Here is an 18,176-nt window from a genome sequence, read left to right on the forward strand (position 1 = left end):
CGAGGCCTTTACCTTACGTTTAGCTGGCTGGGTGGTGGTGGGAGGGTCTTCCTCCTACATGGACTAACGTACCAGACTGCCCATTTGCTTGTGTAGCAGCTCTGACTGGCTGCATTGCCACAGGAGGTGGGGGATTTGGGTAGAGCAGCCATGCAGAATGGTTTTTCACACAACATGGTCTGGGAAGCCGCCTTCCGAGTTAAAGTAATAGGGTTGGCACAACTGACAAGGAGGAGACACTTAAGGTATGTCTACACTACGGCAAGGAGATGTTTTCTCCAAGTGTGGGTTGACATACACAGGCTAGCTCTGCCCTATCTAGCAACTAAAAATAGCAGCATGGCCACAATTGCATTAACAGTGGCTTGGGCTAGCTGACTGAACACATACCTAGAATCTCAGTGGGGAATAGTACTTGGGTGACTAGCTCAAGATGCTGCCGACACCACCACGGCCACAGTGCTATTTTTAGCACACTAGTTTGAGCTGAGCCAGCACATGTATGTCTACATGAGCTGGAAATTGCACTTCCCAGCTGCATTGTAGACTTAGCCAGAGAAACATTCTTGTCTCGTTTGGCTGTCTTTTACACATATGCTTCCAGGTAAAGCTGCCACTCTGACTTAAACAAGTTATTTGTACACAGGATAAAATATATTTTTTTTCGTGGTTGTTTAAAGTTAGGGCTTTGTCTAGACTTAGGTACCTAAATAAGTGGCACTTATAAGTGGCCAGCATGTCTAGCTGACCTCCAGTGTGTGCCATATCATTTACATAGCTGGGGAGAGTCACTAGGATCCTGGTTGTCATGGCAACACTGCCTTTGATAATTGACTTATGTCAGACAACCTTCACATTATTACAGAGAAGGGTCCCAGGAGGGACCATAGTGCTTCTTTGGGTTTGTACTGTGGTAAGTTACACTGTTGTTTTTCAAAGGGTTATTGTCTGTTGTTTTTCCAGGTAAGGTTACATTTTCCTTTTCCTATATGCTTCTTAAAAATTGGGGGTTATGACTTTCTGAATATTTCTTTTGAGTCCCTACCCAGTTTTCTGTTACGCAGATAGTCATTTAGAAGTTGCAGTAAAACTGAAGTTTCATTAAAAATATGATTTGTTTAAATACAGTTTAGTTTAATTACTTTCAATATACTGATCGGCATGGTATCAAGTAGTGAACTATGGACGTACCACAAAGATGACAACAATGGCAATAAAATATATATCGAAGACAAGAAATATATAAGTGCTTCATTATTTAAATGCACATATATAATGTCCTTTATTTATATGAAAAAACCTAATGAAATTCAGAAACAAAAATTTTGTTTAATGTTAGTTAAGGTGGCTTTCAGTGAGAAACTAAACTTTAAAAAAACCAGGAAATACAACATTAAGGATTAATAATAGCTGAGCACTCTCAAGATAGGAAATGCCAGAATGAATGTTGCCCATGACACCTTAATTCACCCCCTTTGTGCATGTGCATTATGATACAATTCGTGGCTACATGTGGAAGAGACTACCTATGAAAAAAGTGCTGTAAGCGACATACCCAGCACCGCACAGGAACTTGGTGTACGCAGTGTAGTTGTAGCCTTGTTGGTCCCAGGATATCAGAGAGGCCAGGTGAGTGAGGTACTATCTTTTTCGGACCACCATCTGTTGGTGAGAGAGACAAGCTTTCAAGCCACACAGAACTCTTCTTCAGGAACTTGGTGGCAGAGGAAGGGTTAAAATCTAAGTCTCTGGGGGGCATTAAACTGCCTTAACCATGAGACTATCCTTTCTCTTCCTGCAATTCCCTGCCTTATTGACTACAAACCTTCTGCAATAAATGAGGCAGGGGTCCTGCAAACAACAGACTCCTTTATTATAAGACTCTTCTTTATCCCCAGACTAGATACATTCTGTGTACTGAATGAAGCCAGGGTTCTGTGTGTGGGGGGGAATAGGGTCACACATTTCCAAATGTTTTATGGTTTAGTTTATTGCTGACAGCAACCGTAACTAACATTAAACAGAGATTTTATTTGTGAATTGAGGTAAGTTCGGAAGCAGAATTGTAGTTTTCTGAAAATATGGCCCTTATTGTTCCCCATTGGTTCTGCCTTGTAGAACTGGAAAAAAAGCCCTAAAATAAAATGAAATACTTTCTTTCCCCTTGATTTTGCTCTGATGAAAGATGGTAAAAGAGCAGTTCTGTGCACTGAACTCTGTTATAGACAGAACAGGTATAACATAGGCAGTCAAAGCTTTCTCACGCTGCTCTGGCAGTATGCCTCAACTCTCTTTCTGATGGGACTACCTCTAGAGGTGAGACAGTTGTTCGGTCTCTAATCCCATTCAAACCTTGGCTTCTTTGAAACTGCCAGCAAAGGTGCCAATGTGTGTCAATTGTGATTATGCCTTTTATTACATAGCACATGGTCGAAGGGGACTTGGACAGACACCACCAACTCAGTTCACGCAGGCTACAAAACAGCTGTCACACAGTAATAACTATTGGCCACTAATGACCTGGGCGGAATTCAGAGTTTGTACAGTTCCTGGTGAAAGATTCTGTTTGTTCTTCTGAAAGGTCCTGGCAGGCAAACATAAATTTGATGCTTGGTTCTCAGAACTTCAGATGCCAGCCAGAATGAAATGTTCTTTGAAAACACGGAATGGGAAATACACTGTAATCCGTTGGTGTATTGTGCTTTAAGACTGCAAAGAGTGGGCCATATGTTGACACAAAGGGAAAACATTTATTTTCTGCTACTATTTGACTTATTCTGTGCATTGTATTTTTTTCCTGCGTTTACATTAGTGCCATTAGTAACAGGCTTTACAGTTCAAAATGCAGCTGAGCTTGAAATATACCACTCTACATGTTTACTTGAGAGACAAGCAGCAGCTTGAGGTTTGTAATTCCATTTGCCACCCTGGATGATCATTGTGTTCAACACCATTAAAATATGGATATGGTAATATACATTGGCAAATGATGATTTTTCTTATTTTAAAATAAACATGTCAATACAATGATTTAATTCCTGAAATATAGTACACTCTAAGGATGGATTGATATCTTTTAGTGAAGTGAATGAGAAAATTATTCGGTTGTAAATAATAGGATTTTCTAATGTAGTTTATATGCAAATTAATACAAGCTTCCATTTTCAGGTAGGTATAAAATAGCTAGTGTATGGGTAAAGATGAAGGCATAATTCACAAGAAATAATTTATATTAAATGTGGCTTTTTACTCTGTCTAGAAATAGTTCCCGAACTAATGCAAAATTCTTGAATTTATTCATTTGAAATGATTTGTCATCTTCCCCCCAGCAAATAACACTTGTTCTGCAGTTTGTTTCCAAATTCTGAATATTTGTGGTTCACAATTTGAAATTTACTCTGGCCATGAGCACAAATCCCATGATATTGTTTCTTTTCTCTGACTGAGTTTGAAATACTTTTTATTTGAGCATTCATATTAGCTATTGCACACAAATCTAGAATGAAAAGCATATTTAGTACATAGAATAATGGGTGGCATTCATATTAGCAAGGCTCATATGTTTGAATTTTGACAGGAAACATACATAAAAGATGTAAGGTCAACATTTTTCCAACTCTTTGCTGAGTTCTATCAAAAAATCCCAAGAATTAACTTCTCTATTTATCTGTAGTACTCTATGTATCATGGCTTTTTCACACAAATGCAGTATGAAAAGGTATATTTAGTACAGGAAATAATGGATGGAATTTGAAGTATCTTACTGACAAACAGACTGGTATCAAGGTAGTTTCTGTTTGTTATGTACCACCATGAGGTAACAAAACTTTCTACTATTCTGTGTAGCTGCAGGCTACAATTGCCCTGCACTGGGCTGCTTTGTTTCTACCCCATCAGGAAGTGGTCCAGGAAACCATTGTCTGCAGGAAGTGTGGTATCTCTACACTTCCTGGAAGACTTACTCTATAGCACATCTTTTTAGATCTCTTTCTAAAGTTTCTGACTAGACTAAAACACTATTAAATTAATCTAACAAACTATAGCAAATACAATACCTGATTTAACAACTATTCAGGTTGTTTTTAAACAACCTTAACATGTCTTGATTGGTCTATTAAGGCATTTCACCCATCTTCAAGTGTGACTACTTCAAGGAATCTAGTAAAATAGTCCAAAATAATCCGGTGATCATGTCTGCCCATGCTGAACATGTAAATTCCAACTTTGTCTCATGGAATTGTGAGATGTTCATGCAGTATTATAGATTCTTTCTGCTAGGAAGAGCTGTACTGCTGACACATTACATGCCTGCTCACCATTTCTTCAATGATACTATTCATCTGTGGCCAGAATACAATTTCTTTAGCTCTCATCTTTGATTTGATTATTCCCAGGTGCCCTTTGTGTGCTTGTTCCAATATTGTCCTTCTTATCACTGTGGGAACAATGATCTGTCCCCCCTCCAAGAGCACACCTGAGATCACTAAGAGCTCCTTTTTATATCAGGAATAGGTAGATGGGAACTTTTGAATTCCCCCCCCCTTCTTTGCTATCACTTGTATCCCTGATCATCAGGCTGTGTACTGATAACTGGAGCATGTGTTCTTGAAACTATGTCTGCTATTACTAAGTGGTATCCAGGTTGGAACTCAAGGTCACATCTTATTTTTGTATTTTCAAACATAGTCACTGTATCCTGCCTGGTGCTTCTCCATGTCCCTGTTTGTGTGTTGCAATCAGTGGTTTGTGATCAGTTTCTGCTTTGAAGCTAAAACCAGAGAGAAAGTTGTGAAATCTTGTACTGTCCTATGCCAGACCTAATTTCTCTCTTTCAATTTGTGTGTACATCTTCTTGGTAGCTGTGATATATGAAACTGGCAACCAATCCAATAGTACTGCTCCCAGTTCTCCTTTTGAGGCATCTGTGCAGAGCCTGATGTCTTTCAAGGGGTCCAAAAATGTAGAGCTAATGTCAGAATGTCCTTTAAATCATTGAACTCTTTCATGCTCTCAGATCCCTGCCCATTCTGTGACCTTGTGGAAGAGATGTCTTTGTTGAGTTGTGCAAACTGTATAGTTATGTGTGGACTTGCTGACATAATTCAGCCTGGCTACTTTTGAATTCCACTTTTATTTTTGGGTTTTAGCATGTTCTGTATTGCCTGAACCTTTGATTCTTCAGGCAAGATGCCCTTTGAGAACAATCTCTCTCCCACATATGTTATCTTCATTATTTGAACCTGACATTCAATCTTATTCAGTTTAAGGTTATTAGCCCTTGCAATTTTGCAGGACTCTCTTCGGTCATTCCTGATGTTCATCAGCAATGCTGCCCCAAATTATTATTTCATCAATGCACACTTTCATATATGCTAGGCCCTCTGATGTCTGGCTTCTTGCACAGTGAAATACTTCTGGAGTTGAAGACGTGGAAAGGTAGTCTTAGGAAGCAGTATCTGACTATGGTGTGTTGAAAGTGCAGATCTTGGAGCTCTGTGACCAAGCAAAAGCGGAACTACAAAAGCAGAGCACTTTTTTGCACATCCACTAGTTTATTTGCCCCTGTGGCTTTTATATGCAGCTCAAATTGCTGTTTGAGCCTTTTCCAGGCATGGTCAGCATTTCCCCTGACTCTCAAGGCTCATGGGGGAATTACTTGTGCAGGCTCTGTAGCAGCCATTGCAATATCACTCTTCATTGGGTCTTCTAGCAACTGTGTCTTCCAGTCCTGGTACCATGTAGTGTCTTACTGACAAGCAGACCAGTGTCAAGATAAACCCTTTACTATGAACAGGAACTATGTATAGCAATGAGATAACAAAACTTCCTATTGCTCTGTGTGACCATGTTCCATGATCACCCTGTCCTGGGCTTCTTTGCTTCTCCCCCCAGCAGGCAGTGTGTCACAGGAAACTAAAGGATGCATAAAGAGTCTACAGGAAGTGTGGCATCTCAACTTACTCTATAGCACAGAAATCACTCCTGTGCAGAGAGCCAGCATGAGGTTTCTGTGCCACTTAAGCCCTATTTTGAATTTTGTTTTCAGGTTTTCTTAAGGATATAGGAGAAGAGAGGGATGGAATTCATCTCTGAATACCACTGCAGATACTATAATGACAGGAGCTGTCCAAAGCCTTATGGTAGCTAGTGTAAACTTTGCTAGGAAGTAGTTTGCCATATTGCTTCTGACTTGAGAGTTGAGCCATAGGCAGTAGTGTGAGGGAGAAATAATCAAGCCTCTTAAACACCATAAAAAGTCAAATGATAAGGATGATATTAGTTAGTGCACTTGATTCCTTTCTACTCTCAAGAAGGATGTAGCAAGATTTTTTTTTAAAAAATACCTATGCATTGAAGTGAATCTAACTTATTTTAGATGAGACAGATATAGTCATTTGATCTAAATTTTGCAACTTGAAAATTAAATTTTAACACAAATGGATTTTATTTTATTATTTATTAAAATTATTGGTGTCCTGGTGAAGTATTTTATACATCATGCTGCTTGTTTGTGATGCATGATTACTGCCCCATTGAATGGACAGAATATTATTATTAGAAGGTTGTGAAGCAGATGGATGGGGTAGTTGATTGTGACATTTGGGGAAGCTGCAATTGTAATGAGAACTCCAAAGGAAAATAGTTATTAAGGATGAGGGGTTATAAATGAGAAGAACAGGTTATTAAACAGAAAGTTGACATGCAAAATCCTCCTTGGGGTGGGGGAAAGTGCCCACAAGGAGGACTCTGGTTATTTTGTTGTTTTAAATAATTATATGAAAAAGAGGCTGTGACTTCTGAAGTAGAAATCTGACAGCCTCAGTAAGAGAGAACAATGGAAGCCAGGAACCTGGAAAATTCTGAATAACATATCAAAGTAGGATGGAGAAACAGTGTATCCTCTACCCTGTACATCCCCTTCACTCTTGTCTATACTCCATTTTTTTGTAAACCCATAATTCTCAACAGGTGCAACTCCACTGGAGGATGAAAGCACCAATGGAAGTTGTAATGTAGATAAGGCTTGGATGAGCTGGGGGCAGGTTCTACCACCATGTTGGCTAACTCTGCTCTGAGCCAGCTTAAATGGCAGAATCCTAAAAACATCTGAGCCTTGTTTTCACTTGAGCTTTCCTGGTGTTACCACTGATGGAACTTCACTCACTGGTAAAGTATAGGTTCTAAAAGACCTAAAGTAGACACAGCAGGTGCTTAATTTTTCCTACTCACTTATTGCATGTGGCTAGGTAAGTTTAATCATGAGGCAGGACCTTAGATAATTCTCCTGTGGAACTGCACTCAGCAACAGAAGTTGGAGAGGAACTAGGTGCTGGAGTAAGGGACATCCCTGGAGTGGGGTAACTAATTTAGACACTGAGGTTATTTTTAATGTATTGGGTTAATTAGAGTGACAACATTTAGACTAGTACACTTGTTCAGGTCTCTTTTTCCTCAAAGTGAAACCCTGATTTTTAGAGTCCTTATTATATAAAGTCCTTAGAGTCTTTATTCTATAAAGCTAGCAGGCTGGAAATCCATTTCCATTGCTAATATTGAATAAATAGGATGCTATCCTAATGGGCTCCTTCTTGCTGCTACTTGCTAGGTGCTCTCAACATATTAGTAATCTGAGGTGTCTAGTCACTGTGTAGCTCCCTGCTATGGTCTGAGAAGTGGTTCCAGCACAAAAAGCCACAGATTTGAGATGTGCAAGCTCTGTAGGCTATTGATGCTTGCTCTGCTGTTGACCAATTCTCCAGGAGCAAAATGCTAGCAGACTTGTGAGCCTTACCCACCAACTTACTTACAGGAATGTATTTATTGTAGAGAGTTTAGCTAGAGAATAGTTCATGCAAATTGTCTCCCTGTCCTACACCCATTGCTCTTGTTCTCTGTATCTACAATCCTTCCGTTCCCTACTTCCTGCTGTGGGTTCTCATGCAGTCCCCTGAAATTACTTTTACTAGTAATGATAAATACTTATGCAGCACTATGGCTGGAGTAGTCTCCTAATTATCTCAATCTATACCTGTATAACTTTTTAGGTGGTGACAGTGGCAGCTCCAGGCTCAGTTTACAGACAAGGAAACTTTAACAAGTTCCCTAAGAGTGGGGCAGAAATTCTCTACCCTCAGTCACCAGGGAGGGCTACAGGTATCCTCCCTCACCCTATCCTTGGTGACTCTATCAATTCTGCAGCCTCTATCATCAAATGTTGGGGAAAGGAAAGAAGCTAGCTTGAATCTGTATTCACCCTTTTTGTGAAGAACAGGTGTAAAGAAATGGTTTCTTTCTGCTCCCTGGTTGACTGACCTCCAGAACAGAGCTGTCAACCAGAGAGAAAGATAATTTAAGAAGGAGCCTGAAGTTATTTCTCATATGCTGGCTTTATTATTTTCTTCGCTAGTATAGTTAGTCGTTGCCTGATAGAGCCCAGTCAAACGTAAATAACTTTTTTATTATTCAAAGCTAATGTGAATTTTTCATGTGAGTTGCTAAGCATATTTGAAGGTGTGGGAGCAGCAGGAAAATTTGTTAGTCACATATGTGAAGAGAAGGTGAGTGAAGTAATATCTTTTTGTTATACCAACTTCTGGTGAGAGAGACAAGTTTTCGAGCTTACACAGAGCTCTTCTTCCACACAGCTACAACAACCCTGCAGACAATGTATATGATAGAAAAGTATTTGCTCTGATTCTCTTCTCATGTACACCAGAGTAAATCAGGAATAACTCCACTGAAGTCAAAGGTGTGTTACTCTATTGTCAATAAGAGTAGCATCAGACTCCCAATGAAATTCTCATTTTGGAAGTTAAAGGCTGAGTGCTCTTTTAAGTAATGGTGCTGGCTGAGTCATCAGCAAACCAGCAGCTTGCTTGTTCTCACTAAGATGTAGGGGAAGTTGCACGGATAATTGTGTATTGACACATACTGTGTTACAGAAGCTAGAGGTGGTTTCAGCAGTTGAACTATTATGGAGGTAAGAACGCTGGAAGCCAATTAAGTCTTGTCTTAAGGCTCACACTGGTGTCCACCCTGATTTATGTAGACCCATGGCTGTACTAGCAGGATTTTTGCATTTTTATTTTTTCTGTTCAATTCCCTAGTTGTTGTCTGTAGGAGCCTTGCAACTAGGAGCCCTTTCATGGACCAGGACACCACTGTGCTAAGTTCCTGAACTAAAAGATGGTCCTTACCCCAAGAAGCTTACAACCTAGTGTAGGCATGTCTGCAGCAGCAGAAAAAATGGTGCTAATCATTTTTGGATTTTCTGAATTCTCATCCAAAATATATTTTTCTTTATATCAGGTTATCAAAATGTTAAGGTTTAGAATCTCATGACCAGCTGATAGAGATGAATGCTGCTTGCTTCACAGGAAAGTCTGGAATGTCAACTTGCCTACAAAGCATGTTTCTAGTCACATAAGCCCCTTAAACTATCAGTCATAAAGGCCTATATTCAACAAGATAGTTAAGCAATTGACTAAATTAAAATATATGGGCAGTTTCTCCTCCTTTGGCTTTTGGACTGGAGCTTTCCCCAAAGATCTGAAAGACGTTGCACAGGGTTCCCTTTGTTAGCAGAAGAGATTGGAACTCGTGGAAGATAAGCTTCGTGTTCTGGCTGAGCTTTTGGCGCTCCCCTCTGTCTCTCAAAAAATTCAGTGTTGCTTTTTCTAAGCCTCTTACACGCCATCTCTTTGGAGATAAGTCTCTAGCTCCAGTGGTTACAAAAAGCTGATGATCTCTCCCAGCTTCCACTGGCTACTTTCTGAAGAGGTGGGCTCTTGCGGCAATTAAAACCAATACTCCAGTCAGGAGACTTTGGGGGCTGCTTTTGTTCGCCTACCTTTCTCTTTCCCCCTTTGGTGGAAAAAGTAGTAAGGGTCTCAAACAAATAGTAAAACCTATGGCCTTTACATATGTATTATGAATTAGAGCCAAAAAGATTGTGTAAGCAAAAAGTATAGTTTTAGTACACTCCCCCCATTCCTTGAATATTCCGTACATTATCAAACAGCTACATATTTTCTAGCTCTTTTTGATTAAATTTGCCAAAACCAATTAATATAAAAAAAAATCCTCTGAACTCAAAAGGATCTGACAGAGGTTTAGTCTCTAATGTTGAATTTTTAATCTACCAATGCTAATACAAAAAGGAATACACCCCTAATACAAAAAGGAATAAACCTTTGCTATAAACCCCAAAGTTTGTTTTGTTATACCAGAAAAGATTTTTTTGGACAAATGTTTTCTAAGATAATATGACTTGCAATGGCTGGCAGCCAGTTCTGATCCTTGTATTTTTGTAGGAGAAAGAGCAAACAAATTCGGCCTTAGCAATGAATTCATATGCAGAATCTGCTGAGTGTTTATAAAGCAGTCTGGGTGTACTTCTTCGTGTGAAAAGATGAGATGATAATATAATGAAGTTATTCTTGAAATTAATGATAATTTGGATGTTGTATCAGTATTGATTTGGAAGTTGAACTACACAAGTGTGTGAAATGTTTTTCAATGCTGTAGTTAAAGATGAAGAGCAACTTGGAAAAGAGTTAGAAGCCTAAATATGGATTTATGAGCTGAATTCAAGTCACCCAGGTTTGAAAACTTTGTTTTTATTTTATGTGGAGACATTATGACTCACTCGGGCCATGATTGAGCCCGAGATAAGGAAATATCTAATCGCTGAAGCTTTTATGATATCTTAAACATTTTAAAAATTGCCCCAAACACAATCTCCAAGTCCATCATTTGGTTGCTGGAACTTGAAAGCAGAACTTGTTAGCTGTCCATCTGTGTGTATGTGTGTGTGGGGGGTCATAGAGAGGGAAATCTGACCCATTCAAGACATTCAGCAGATACTGTAATTTAGCCCTTTGATTACTGAGTTATAGAGAATGCAAAGAAAGTACTGGGTGGTTTCTGGACATAGATGAGGCAGTTACTCTTCAGTGGGGCACTGAGATGCCACAGGTTGGTCTGCTGGCATGATCCATTCAATGGATGAAACAGCTCAGGAGGGTAGAAATGGAGTACAGACTCATCCATGTGCATCCCATCAGGTTCCTGTGAATTGCAGTTCCTTGTATCAGAGAAAAATATCTTCCCTTGATGGGAAAGCCAGGCGTGACAGCCCATGAATGTGACTCTCTTCCTTTCTGGTATTAGTGTCTTGTCATTTTCTACAGTGAGGAATCAGGGCTATGGAGGGAGGCAGGCAGGCAGGTAGGCAGCCAGTGGAGGCAGTCTCCTTTTAGCTATTGATGAGCCAGCAGCAGAAGAGCTAATCAGAATCAAAACAAAAATTTGGCAGTGGCAGTTTCCTGCTCCATTGCCTTTAGGAAGTCAAGGGGCAGGCATAGCTGGTGGAGCAGCACAACGGCTAACGAGAGGTAGGAGGCCACATCTAAAAGAAGTACCTCCTTTGTGTCACGGGCATTACTGGGAAGTGAAAAACAAATCACTAAGGTGAGTCTGATTTGTAATGGTAGCTGTCTGCAAACACTTAGGGGTGAATGCCCTAGAACCTTCACCTAATATTATTTTATGAGCTAGGTGAACACCCCCTTGTGAAAAACAATGTGGCACTTTTCTTCTGAGCATGAAGCTCTATTTTCTATATGTGCAAATGGCTACTTCTGATTTACACATTACTGGATGACTAGCTCCAAAAAGGAGTGGATGCAGGAATGACAGAGAGGCAGTCACATGGATTTATGTGTTGCAGTTGTGCATTATTCATACAAGGAAAAGGTTTGAAAAAGGAACATGTATGATTAACTGCAACGAGAACAGCAGCAACTTGCAAGCTGACAATTTATATAAATTTTATGCAGTTATTTACTATTGTGACAGGGTCGGGCCAGATGGCTAGAGGAGAGTAATAGCAGACAGATATATTAGCCCCAGGCTAAGTAGGTCCATTTTCCCTGGGTGAGGTAACAGGGAAGGTTCCAGAACAATCAGAAACCTTCTGGAGACAATTAAGACAGGCTGATTAGAACCCCTGCAGCCAATCAAGAAGCTGCTAGAATCAATTTAGGCAGGCTAATCAGGGCCCCTGGGTTTTAAAAAGGAGCTCACTTCAGTTTGTGGTTTGCGTGTGAGGAGCTGGGAGCAGGAGGTGCTAGGAGCTGAGAGTGAGAACGCATACTGTTGGAGGACTGAGGAGTACAAGCATTATCAGACACCAGGAGGAAGGTCCTACAGTGAGGATAAAGAAGGTGTTGGGAGGAGGCCATGGGGAAGTAGCCCAGGGAGTTGTAGCTGTCGTACAGCTGTTCCAGGAGGCACTCTAGACAGTTGCATTCCACAGGGCCCTGGGCTGGAACCTGGAGTAGAGGGCGGGCCTGGGTTCCCCCCAAATCCTCCCAACTCCTGGTCAGACACAGGAGGTGTCGACCTGGACTGTGGGTTTAAAAAAAACGGCCAAGCTGAGAGCTGCCGTGAAGCTCCAAGGCGAGCAAATCCGCCAATAAGCGCAAAACCCACCAAGGTAGAGCAGGAACTTTGTCACAATATGTAGTTAGTACTATTATTTACATAATAAGGGTTTTACTCTGTACGTAGCAACTGTCACATTGCATGGCATTTGTAATACCTTTAGCTATGTCTGTGATATGATTGAGACATAAAAACTGAACCAATTTTTTTGCCCAAATGGAAGAGTCAGATAGTGCTAATCCTCTTGGCAAGTGACTAAACATATATAAACACGTTGTTTTACAGAGTAGTTCATATCTTACAGGCAACTTGATCCCTGTGCACATACAATTCTTATTTTTTACAGACATAGTCAGCTGGACTATTGCAGTTGAATTGTTAAATCAACATGTGTTTGTTATGACTGAAATTTACCCCGTGCAAAGGGTCAGCACAAGTTCTGTGTACCACTAAGTTGTATTTTGTGGGACTTAAGCAGTATATAGGCATTGTCTTCAGTGGGACTTAAGCATATGCTGAAATGCTTTGCTGAATCAGGGCCTAAAGGAGAACAATTTTCTTTGTGAAATAAACTTCTCAAAGGTAGTAAATAATCATCTGAGGTTCATTAATGTATTTAGGCAACTGGAAGATTATCAGTTTGTTAGATTTAATTAAATTTTCATTTTTTGTCTTTGTTGGATAAATATCCAGCCATAGCTGGTAATGATTCTAATTTTTATCCAATATATTTCTATGGCCTTGCATGAACCCTCAGCTCTTTCTGAAAAGTTTCAACATGAAGTTTTGATTTATTGAAAATAAATTGGCAATTTGAACATCTCTTGTGCAGTATCTTTTCCATCAGGAAAGATTTCAAATAAAATTATAGGCCCAGATCCTCAGAGGTATTTAGGCACCTAACTCACATTTATTGCAGTGAAAATTAGGTGTCTAAATATCTTGGGAGATCTGGACATTAGTCCCTAATCCTGCAAATATTTATGCAGAAGTTAAATTTTACATAGTGCAAGTAGAACAAATTACTTTAATGGGACTCCTACTCACAGTATGTGAAGTTAAGCACATGTTTAAAACTTAGCAGGACTGGAACCTTAAAGATTCTTCACTATTTTTAAATACTATGCACAATGTTCTCCAATTTTATGCCTAGAAATTGTTTGTCAAATTATTTAATAAATCACTGTGCTCGCACACTTACTTGCAGGCACAATTTAGCTAATTTAGATTTCTGTGATTTGCAGCAGAATTCAGGTACTTAGATGTCTACAAAATCCAAGTTGCTCCACTATTGTGTCCCCAAAACACAACTCTGTTATTGTTCTACAGTTTCATTAGCAGAACAAGGGGCTTATTCCCTGATGCATTCACAGTACACATTAGTATAAAAAGGAGCTCCTATTGCTTAATAGTATGAGACTGGATCTTCCACTTCTTTCCAAATTGCATACAAATTGAGAAGAACATGAATACTGCCAGTTTAGATGTAGGGAAAAAAAATCTCGAAGCAAAGACAAATTGTGTATCTTTTTTAATTTGGTAAATCATGTCAAAACTCTTGACTAAAATAATGTAAAACTTTTACATTTATTCCAACAGCTACAAATACAAGAAAGACACAAGGTAGTTGAGAGATGTACAAGAAAATTGTTCTAAATGTTGTCTACAACAATGAAAATTACAATGGCAAAAGACAGTACAGTAAATATATACAATTGTCATCTGAAAATCCAGAATTTGCCAAGTTACTATGCCAGGGTAATCGATATTGGGTGCAATCCTGTCAAGTGCTGAACATCTTTTGTGAGGTGCTGAGCATCTTCAGCTTTCATTGCAGCCTGTTTTACAGAAGACACCTTATTTTCAGTAAGGTTTTCTATGGGAAGGTAAGTCCTGAATAATTAGAAGAGATCATCTCCATATGTATGTCTTTATTCTGTCAAGAAACAGTATAAGAATCCTTTTGACTTTCTTCTGAGACTCCAGAAAAATAATCTTGGGCAGGAATTTTCCTTTTTCCCAAGGTTTTTGTGGAAAAATAAATTCAGGGAGAGGCAAGCAGTTCAATAAACATGTCTACAAAGTAAACAGGCCCCAGGCTACTTCCTGTCTTTGTCGTCAAGAGTCTTTAGCCTTGTGTTACCATGTGAAGCCAACCTCCGTTAAGTTATTACCTTTACGGTGAACTGAAAAGCTAGGAGGAAAATTCAGGGAAGCTTGGACTGATATGCTGAATGACCCCACTAACCAGGTTTATAGTATAAGATGAAAAGAATTTGGCGCACACATCCCTTTTTTTTTTTTAAATGACCTTTATAAAAGTGATTTGTTTTCTGTTCTGAGAAATTCACTGGCACTTCCTGGTTCACTTACTATATCCCAAAATGTAGCATGCTGTGACAGGATAGATATTAAATATCTCATAGCTGACTTTTCTGTAGTCGCATATTTCCTCAAACTAGAAGGTGCCCATGAATTCCACAGAGGAAGGAAAATATTTTTAAGAAGGTCAGTTTAAATGTAATTCTATGTTGAATAATCCACCTCCTCCCCTCCTGTGGAAATGCTCGTTGAACATTTTCAACTGGGTCACCTTCAACTAATTTTGGAAACAGTCTAATAGGCCTATTGGACTATTAGCTACTGGTCCTTCAATTGACCAATAGAAGCCAGTAAAAGGCATAGGAAATTATAATACAGGAGTTTTCAACTACGGTCACTCCCTCAGTCCAATTAATAAGGATACTCATGACATTAAGTTGTGTTCAACTTAACTTTAATTTTAACTTGGCAGTTTGTTCTTTTAACTACATTTACTTTCAATCCCCTATTTTTCCAGTACTTTGCATCTTATCTTTGCTTCTAATTATTTTGTTATAATGTCATTTTTCTTGAAATTTCAGTGTTTCATAAAAAGGAAGACCATTCCGAGAATAGGGTCCCCCTCCCCCCACCCCCGAGGCCATATTAATATTGAATACACGGTGTGAGCAGTATTATAACTCTCTTAGCTAGCCTAGGAATTTTCAACATTGTAAACTGTACTTTGGGCTCGATCCAACTAATACCTGGTGATTAATATTAATGTTAACATAGCTATCCTAAATACAGTAAGATGTCCAGTTTAGCCTCACAAATTTATCACCTGCATTTGGTTAATGGGTAAAGGGTTTCAGTCAGTACCAGCCACATCTGCTTGTGGACTAATGACCTATAGTCAAGATGCTCCAAATCCCATTACCAGCCTCCCTGATCTGTCTCTGTCCTTTCTGCAACGTGCTTTTGAACTAGATAAAGATAAACCTAACAAAATTGTCTTGTCACCACTAAACAACCAGCAAGAAGTTTTCATGTAGTTACAAGGTAATAATTAAAACTTTTATGAGAAATTAACTGTCACATTCTCTGTGCTGTTTATTATTTTAGGCAATTTTGCACATTTAGTGTTTTGTAAACATAAGTGTTACTATATTTATGAAAAAACTATGTTTGTAATATTTGGACGCTCCAGATAATTTAATAATAATTTAATGCAAGCAATCGAACAAAATACCAGCAATTTACATGCACAGCTTTGTATGCTTGTTTCTCAGACATGGAGTCAAAACTTTGTGCATAGCTGAATTTTCATGCATCATGATAAATGATTTCTGCTGCAAGTCCTTACTCTGTCGTTAAAGTCTTAAAGTCCAGTACTAAATGTGAACTCCTTATCCATTTAGTGCTACAGGTTTTAAATCACTTCAACTTGTCAAGAATGCCACAGAAAGGTTAATTAACAGTACAAAAGTCAGAATTGTGTACCTTTTTCCCTCAGTAAATACATTGGCTTCCCCTGAAGTTTCAAATTGATTTTAGAATTTTACTTTTAATCTTCAAGATTTTACGTGGCCTCAGCCCTGCTTATTTGAGCTTTCAGCTGCTCCACATTTCATTGTGTTTAACTGGTTTGATTTATTAATAATTTCCAAATGTAAATTGGAGATGTCAGGTTCTGGAGCCCTTGTCTATTGTGTCCTAAGGCATGGAATTCTCTGTCCGATGATATTAGATCATAGTCACAGAAGTGGTTGTTTAAAAGTTTAGCCAAGTACAAATCTGATACCTCCAGCCTTTCAGGCAGCTTAAGTGAACTCTGAAGTGTCTTTAGACAATACCTTGAGAGAATCATCATGAAAGATGCTTTATAGATGTATGTTGAATTGTAAAATACTGAACCAATTTGTAAAACATCTTGATAATATTGTAAACCAGAATTAGGCTATTACCTTGGTTACATTAGGAACCTGGTGTACATAAAGTAAGCACATCATGGTAAAGAATGATTTTTTAACTTATATTTTATTAGAAGGAATCAGTTTGCCTGCAGGTTGGAAAAAAATAATTAAAACTCAATGGAGGCAAAGTTATTCTAAAGCTGTTCTCTTTTCCACTGCTGAATTTCTGAAGTTAATACTTGAGAGATTTTTGAAACCTATTTTAGATGGCATACTGGTATATACCTCCATCCCCCTCACATTCCCCCCCCCGCCCCCAAAGGAAATAAAATATGCTTTTTACTGGTAGAACTAACATCCCAAGTTAACATGAGTTTATTGATATTAAGTGTCAATCTACACTAGGTTTCAGAGTAACAGCCGTGTTAGTCTGTATTCGCAAAAAGAAAAGGAGTACTTGTGGCACCTTAGAGACTAACCAATTTATTTGAGCATGAGCTTTCGTGAGCTACAGCTCACTTCCCGATGAAGTGAGCTTTAGCTCACGAAAGCTCATGCTCAAATAAATTGGTTAGTCTCTAAGGTGCCACAAGTACTCCTTTTCAATCTACACTAGGAACCTGTAGATGTAGAGTTTAAATAATAATGGGGATGTGTGATCTCTCTGGGGAATTACAGCAAAGACACATTTTGAAATGGTGAAATAAAAAGATCTTCTGGTAAATTTTTCTTTAAACTTTTCTGAAGGTAAGTCTTTTCCTGAAAATCAACACAGGTGTCATGAGAAATACATTATATTGGACTAGATTGTGACCCCTGTTAACATGGGAAAGTAGGGGGAATAATGGGCCATCAACTCACATGCAGCAGAATTGTTATATCTCAACCCTGTGTGGGAGAGAGTAGAGGGCTGCACCCATGATGCACATAAGTAAGTGGTGAGGGGCAGCGTCATGACTCCTCTTCCTACTGTTACCTGTTCTTGGAACCAGCCAAGAAATAACCACAAACAAAGGGTGAACTAGAGCAGCACTGAGGATTGATTTATTGCTTCCCTTATTTGCACAATTATACACACACACACAAACACACCCACCCACCCCATTCATGCTAGTGGGCTGCAGGCATGGATGTTGGTTTCGATTTTGCAGGTGGCTGAGGCTGGCCAGGCGACAGCTGCCCAGAGATCGGCCATGGGGCGACGAGAGTCCCCAAAGTCCCTTCGGATCTACGTGAGGGCTCTACTGCTTCTGATCTGGTCCCGAGTTTAGTGTGCTGTTACATTTCCTCATTGGTACCCCTGTCCTGGCTTCCCGTCTCGAGATTTATACCTTCACCAGGATAATACCATGGTTCCATAAAAGGCGATATTTGTTTCTTTGTTTTGCCATTGGCTGTCGCTCACACTGTCTCACTCATTCCTTACATCGGTTGTATGAATACAATTGGTAATATAGAGCAATTCAGCTTTAAACAAGCACCTAGCATCATTGGGGATCTTCCACTGCTTGT

This window comes from Lepidochelys olivacea, assembly GCF_965140295.1.
Source record: "Lepidochelys olivacea isolate rLepOli2 genome assembly, chromosome: 1".
Classification (NCBI taxonomy): Eukaryota; Metazoa; Chordata; order Testudines; family Cheloniidae; genus Lepidochelys; species Lepidochelys olivacea.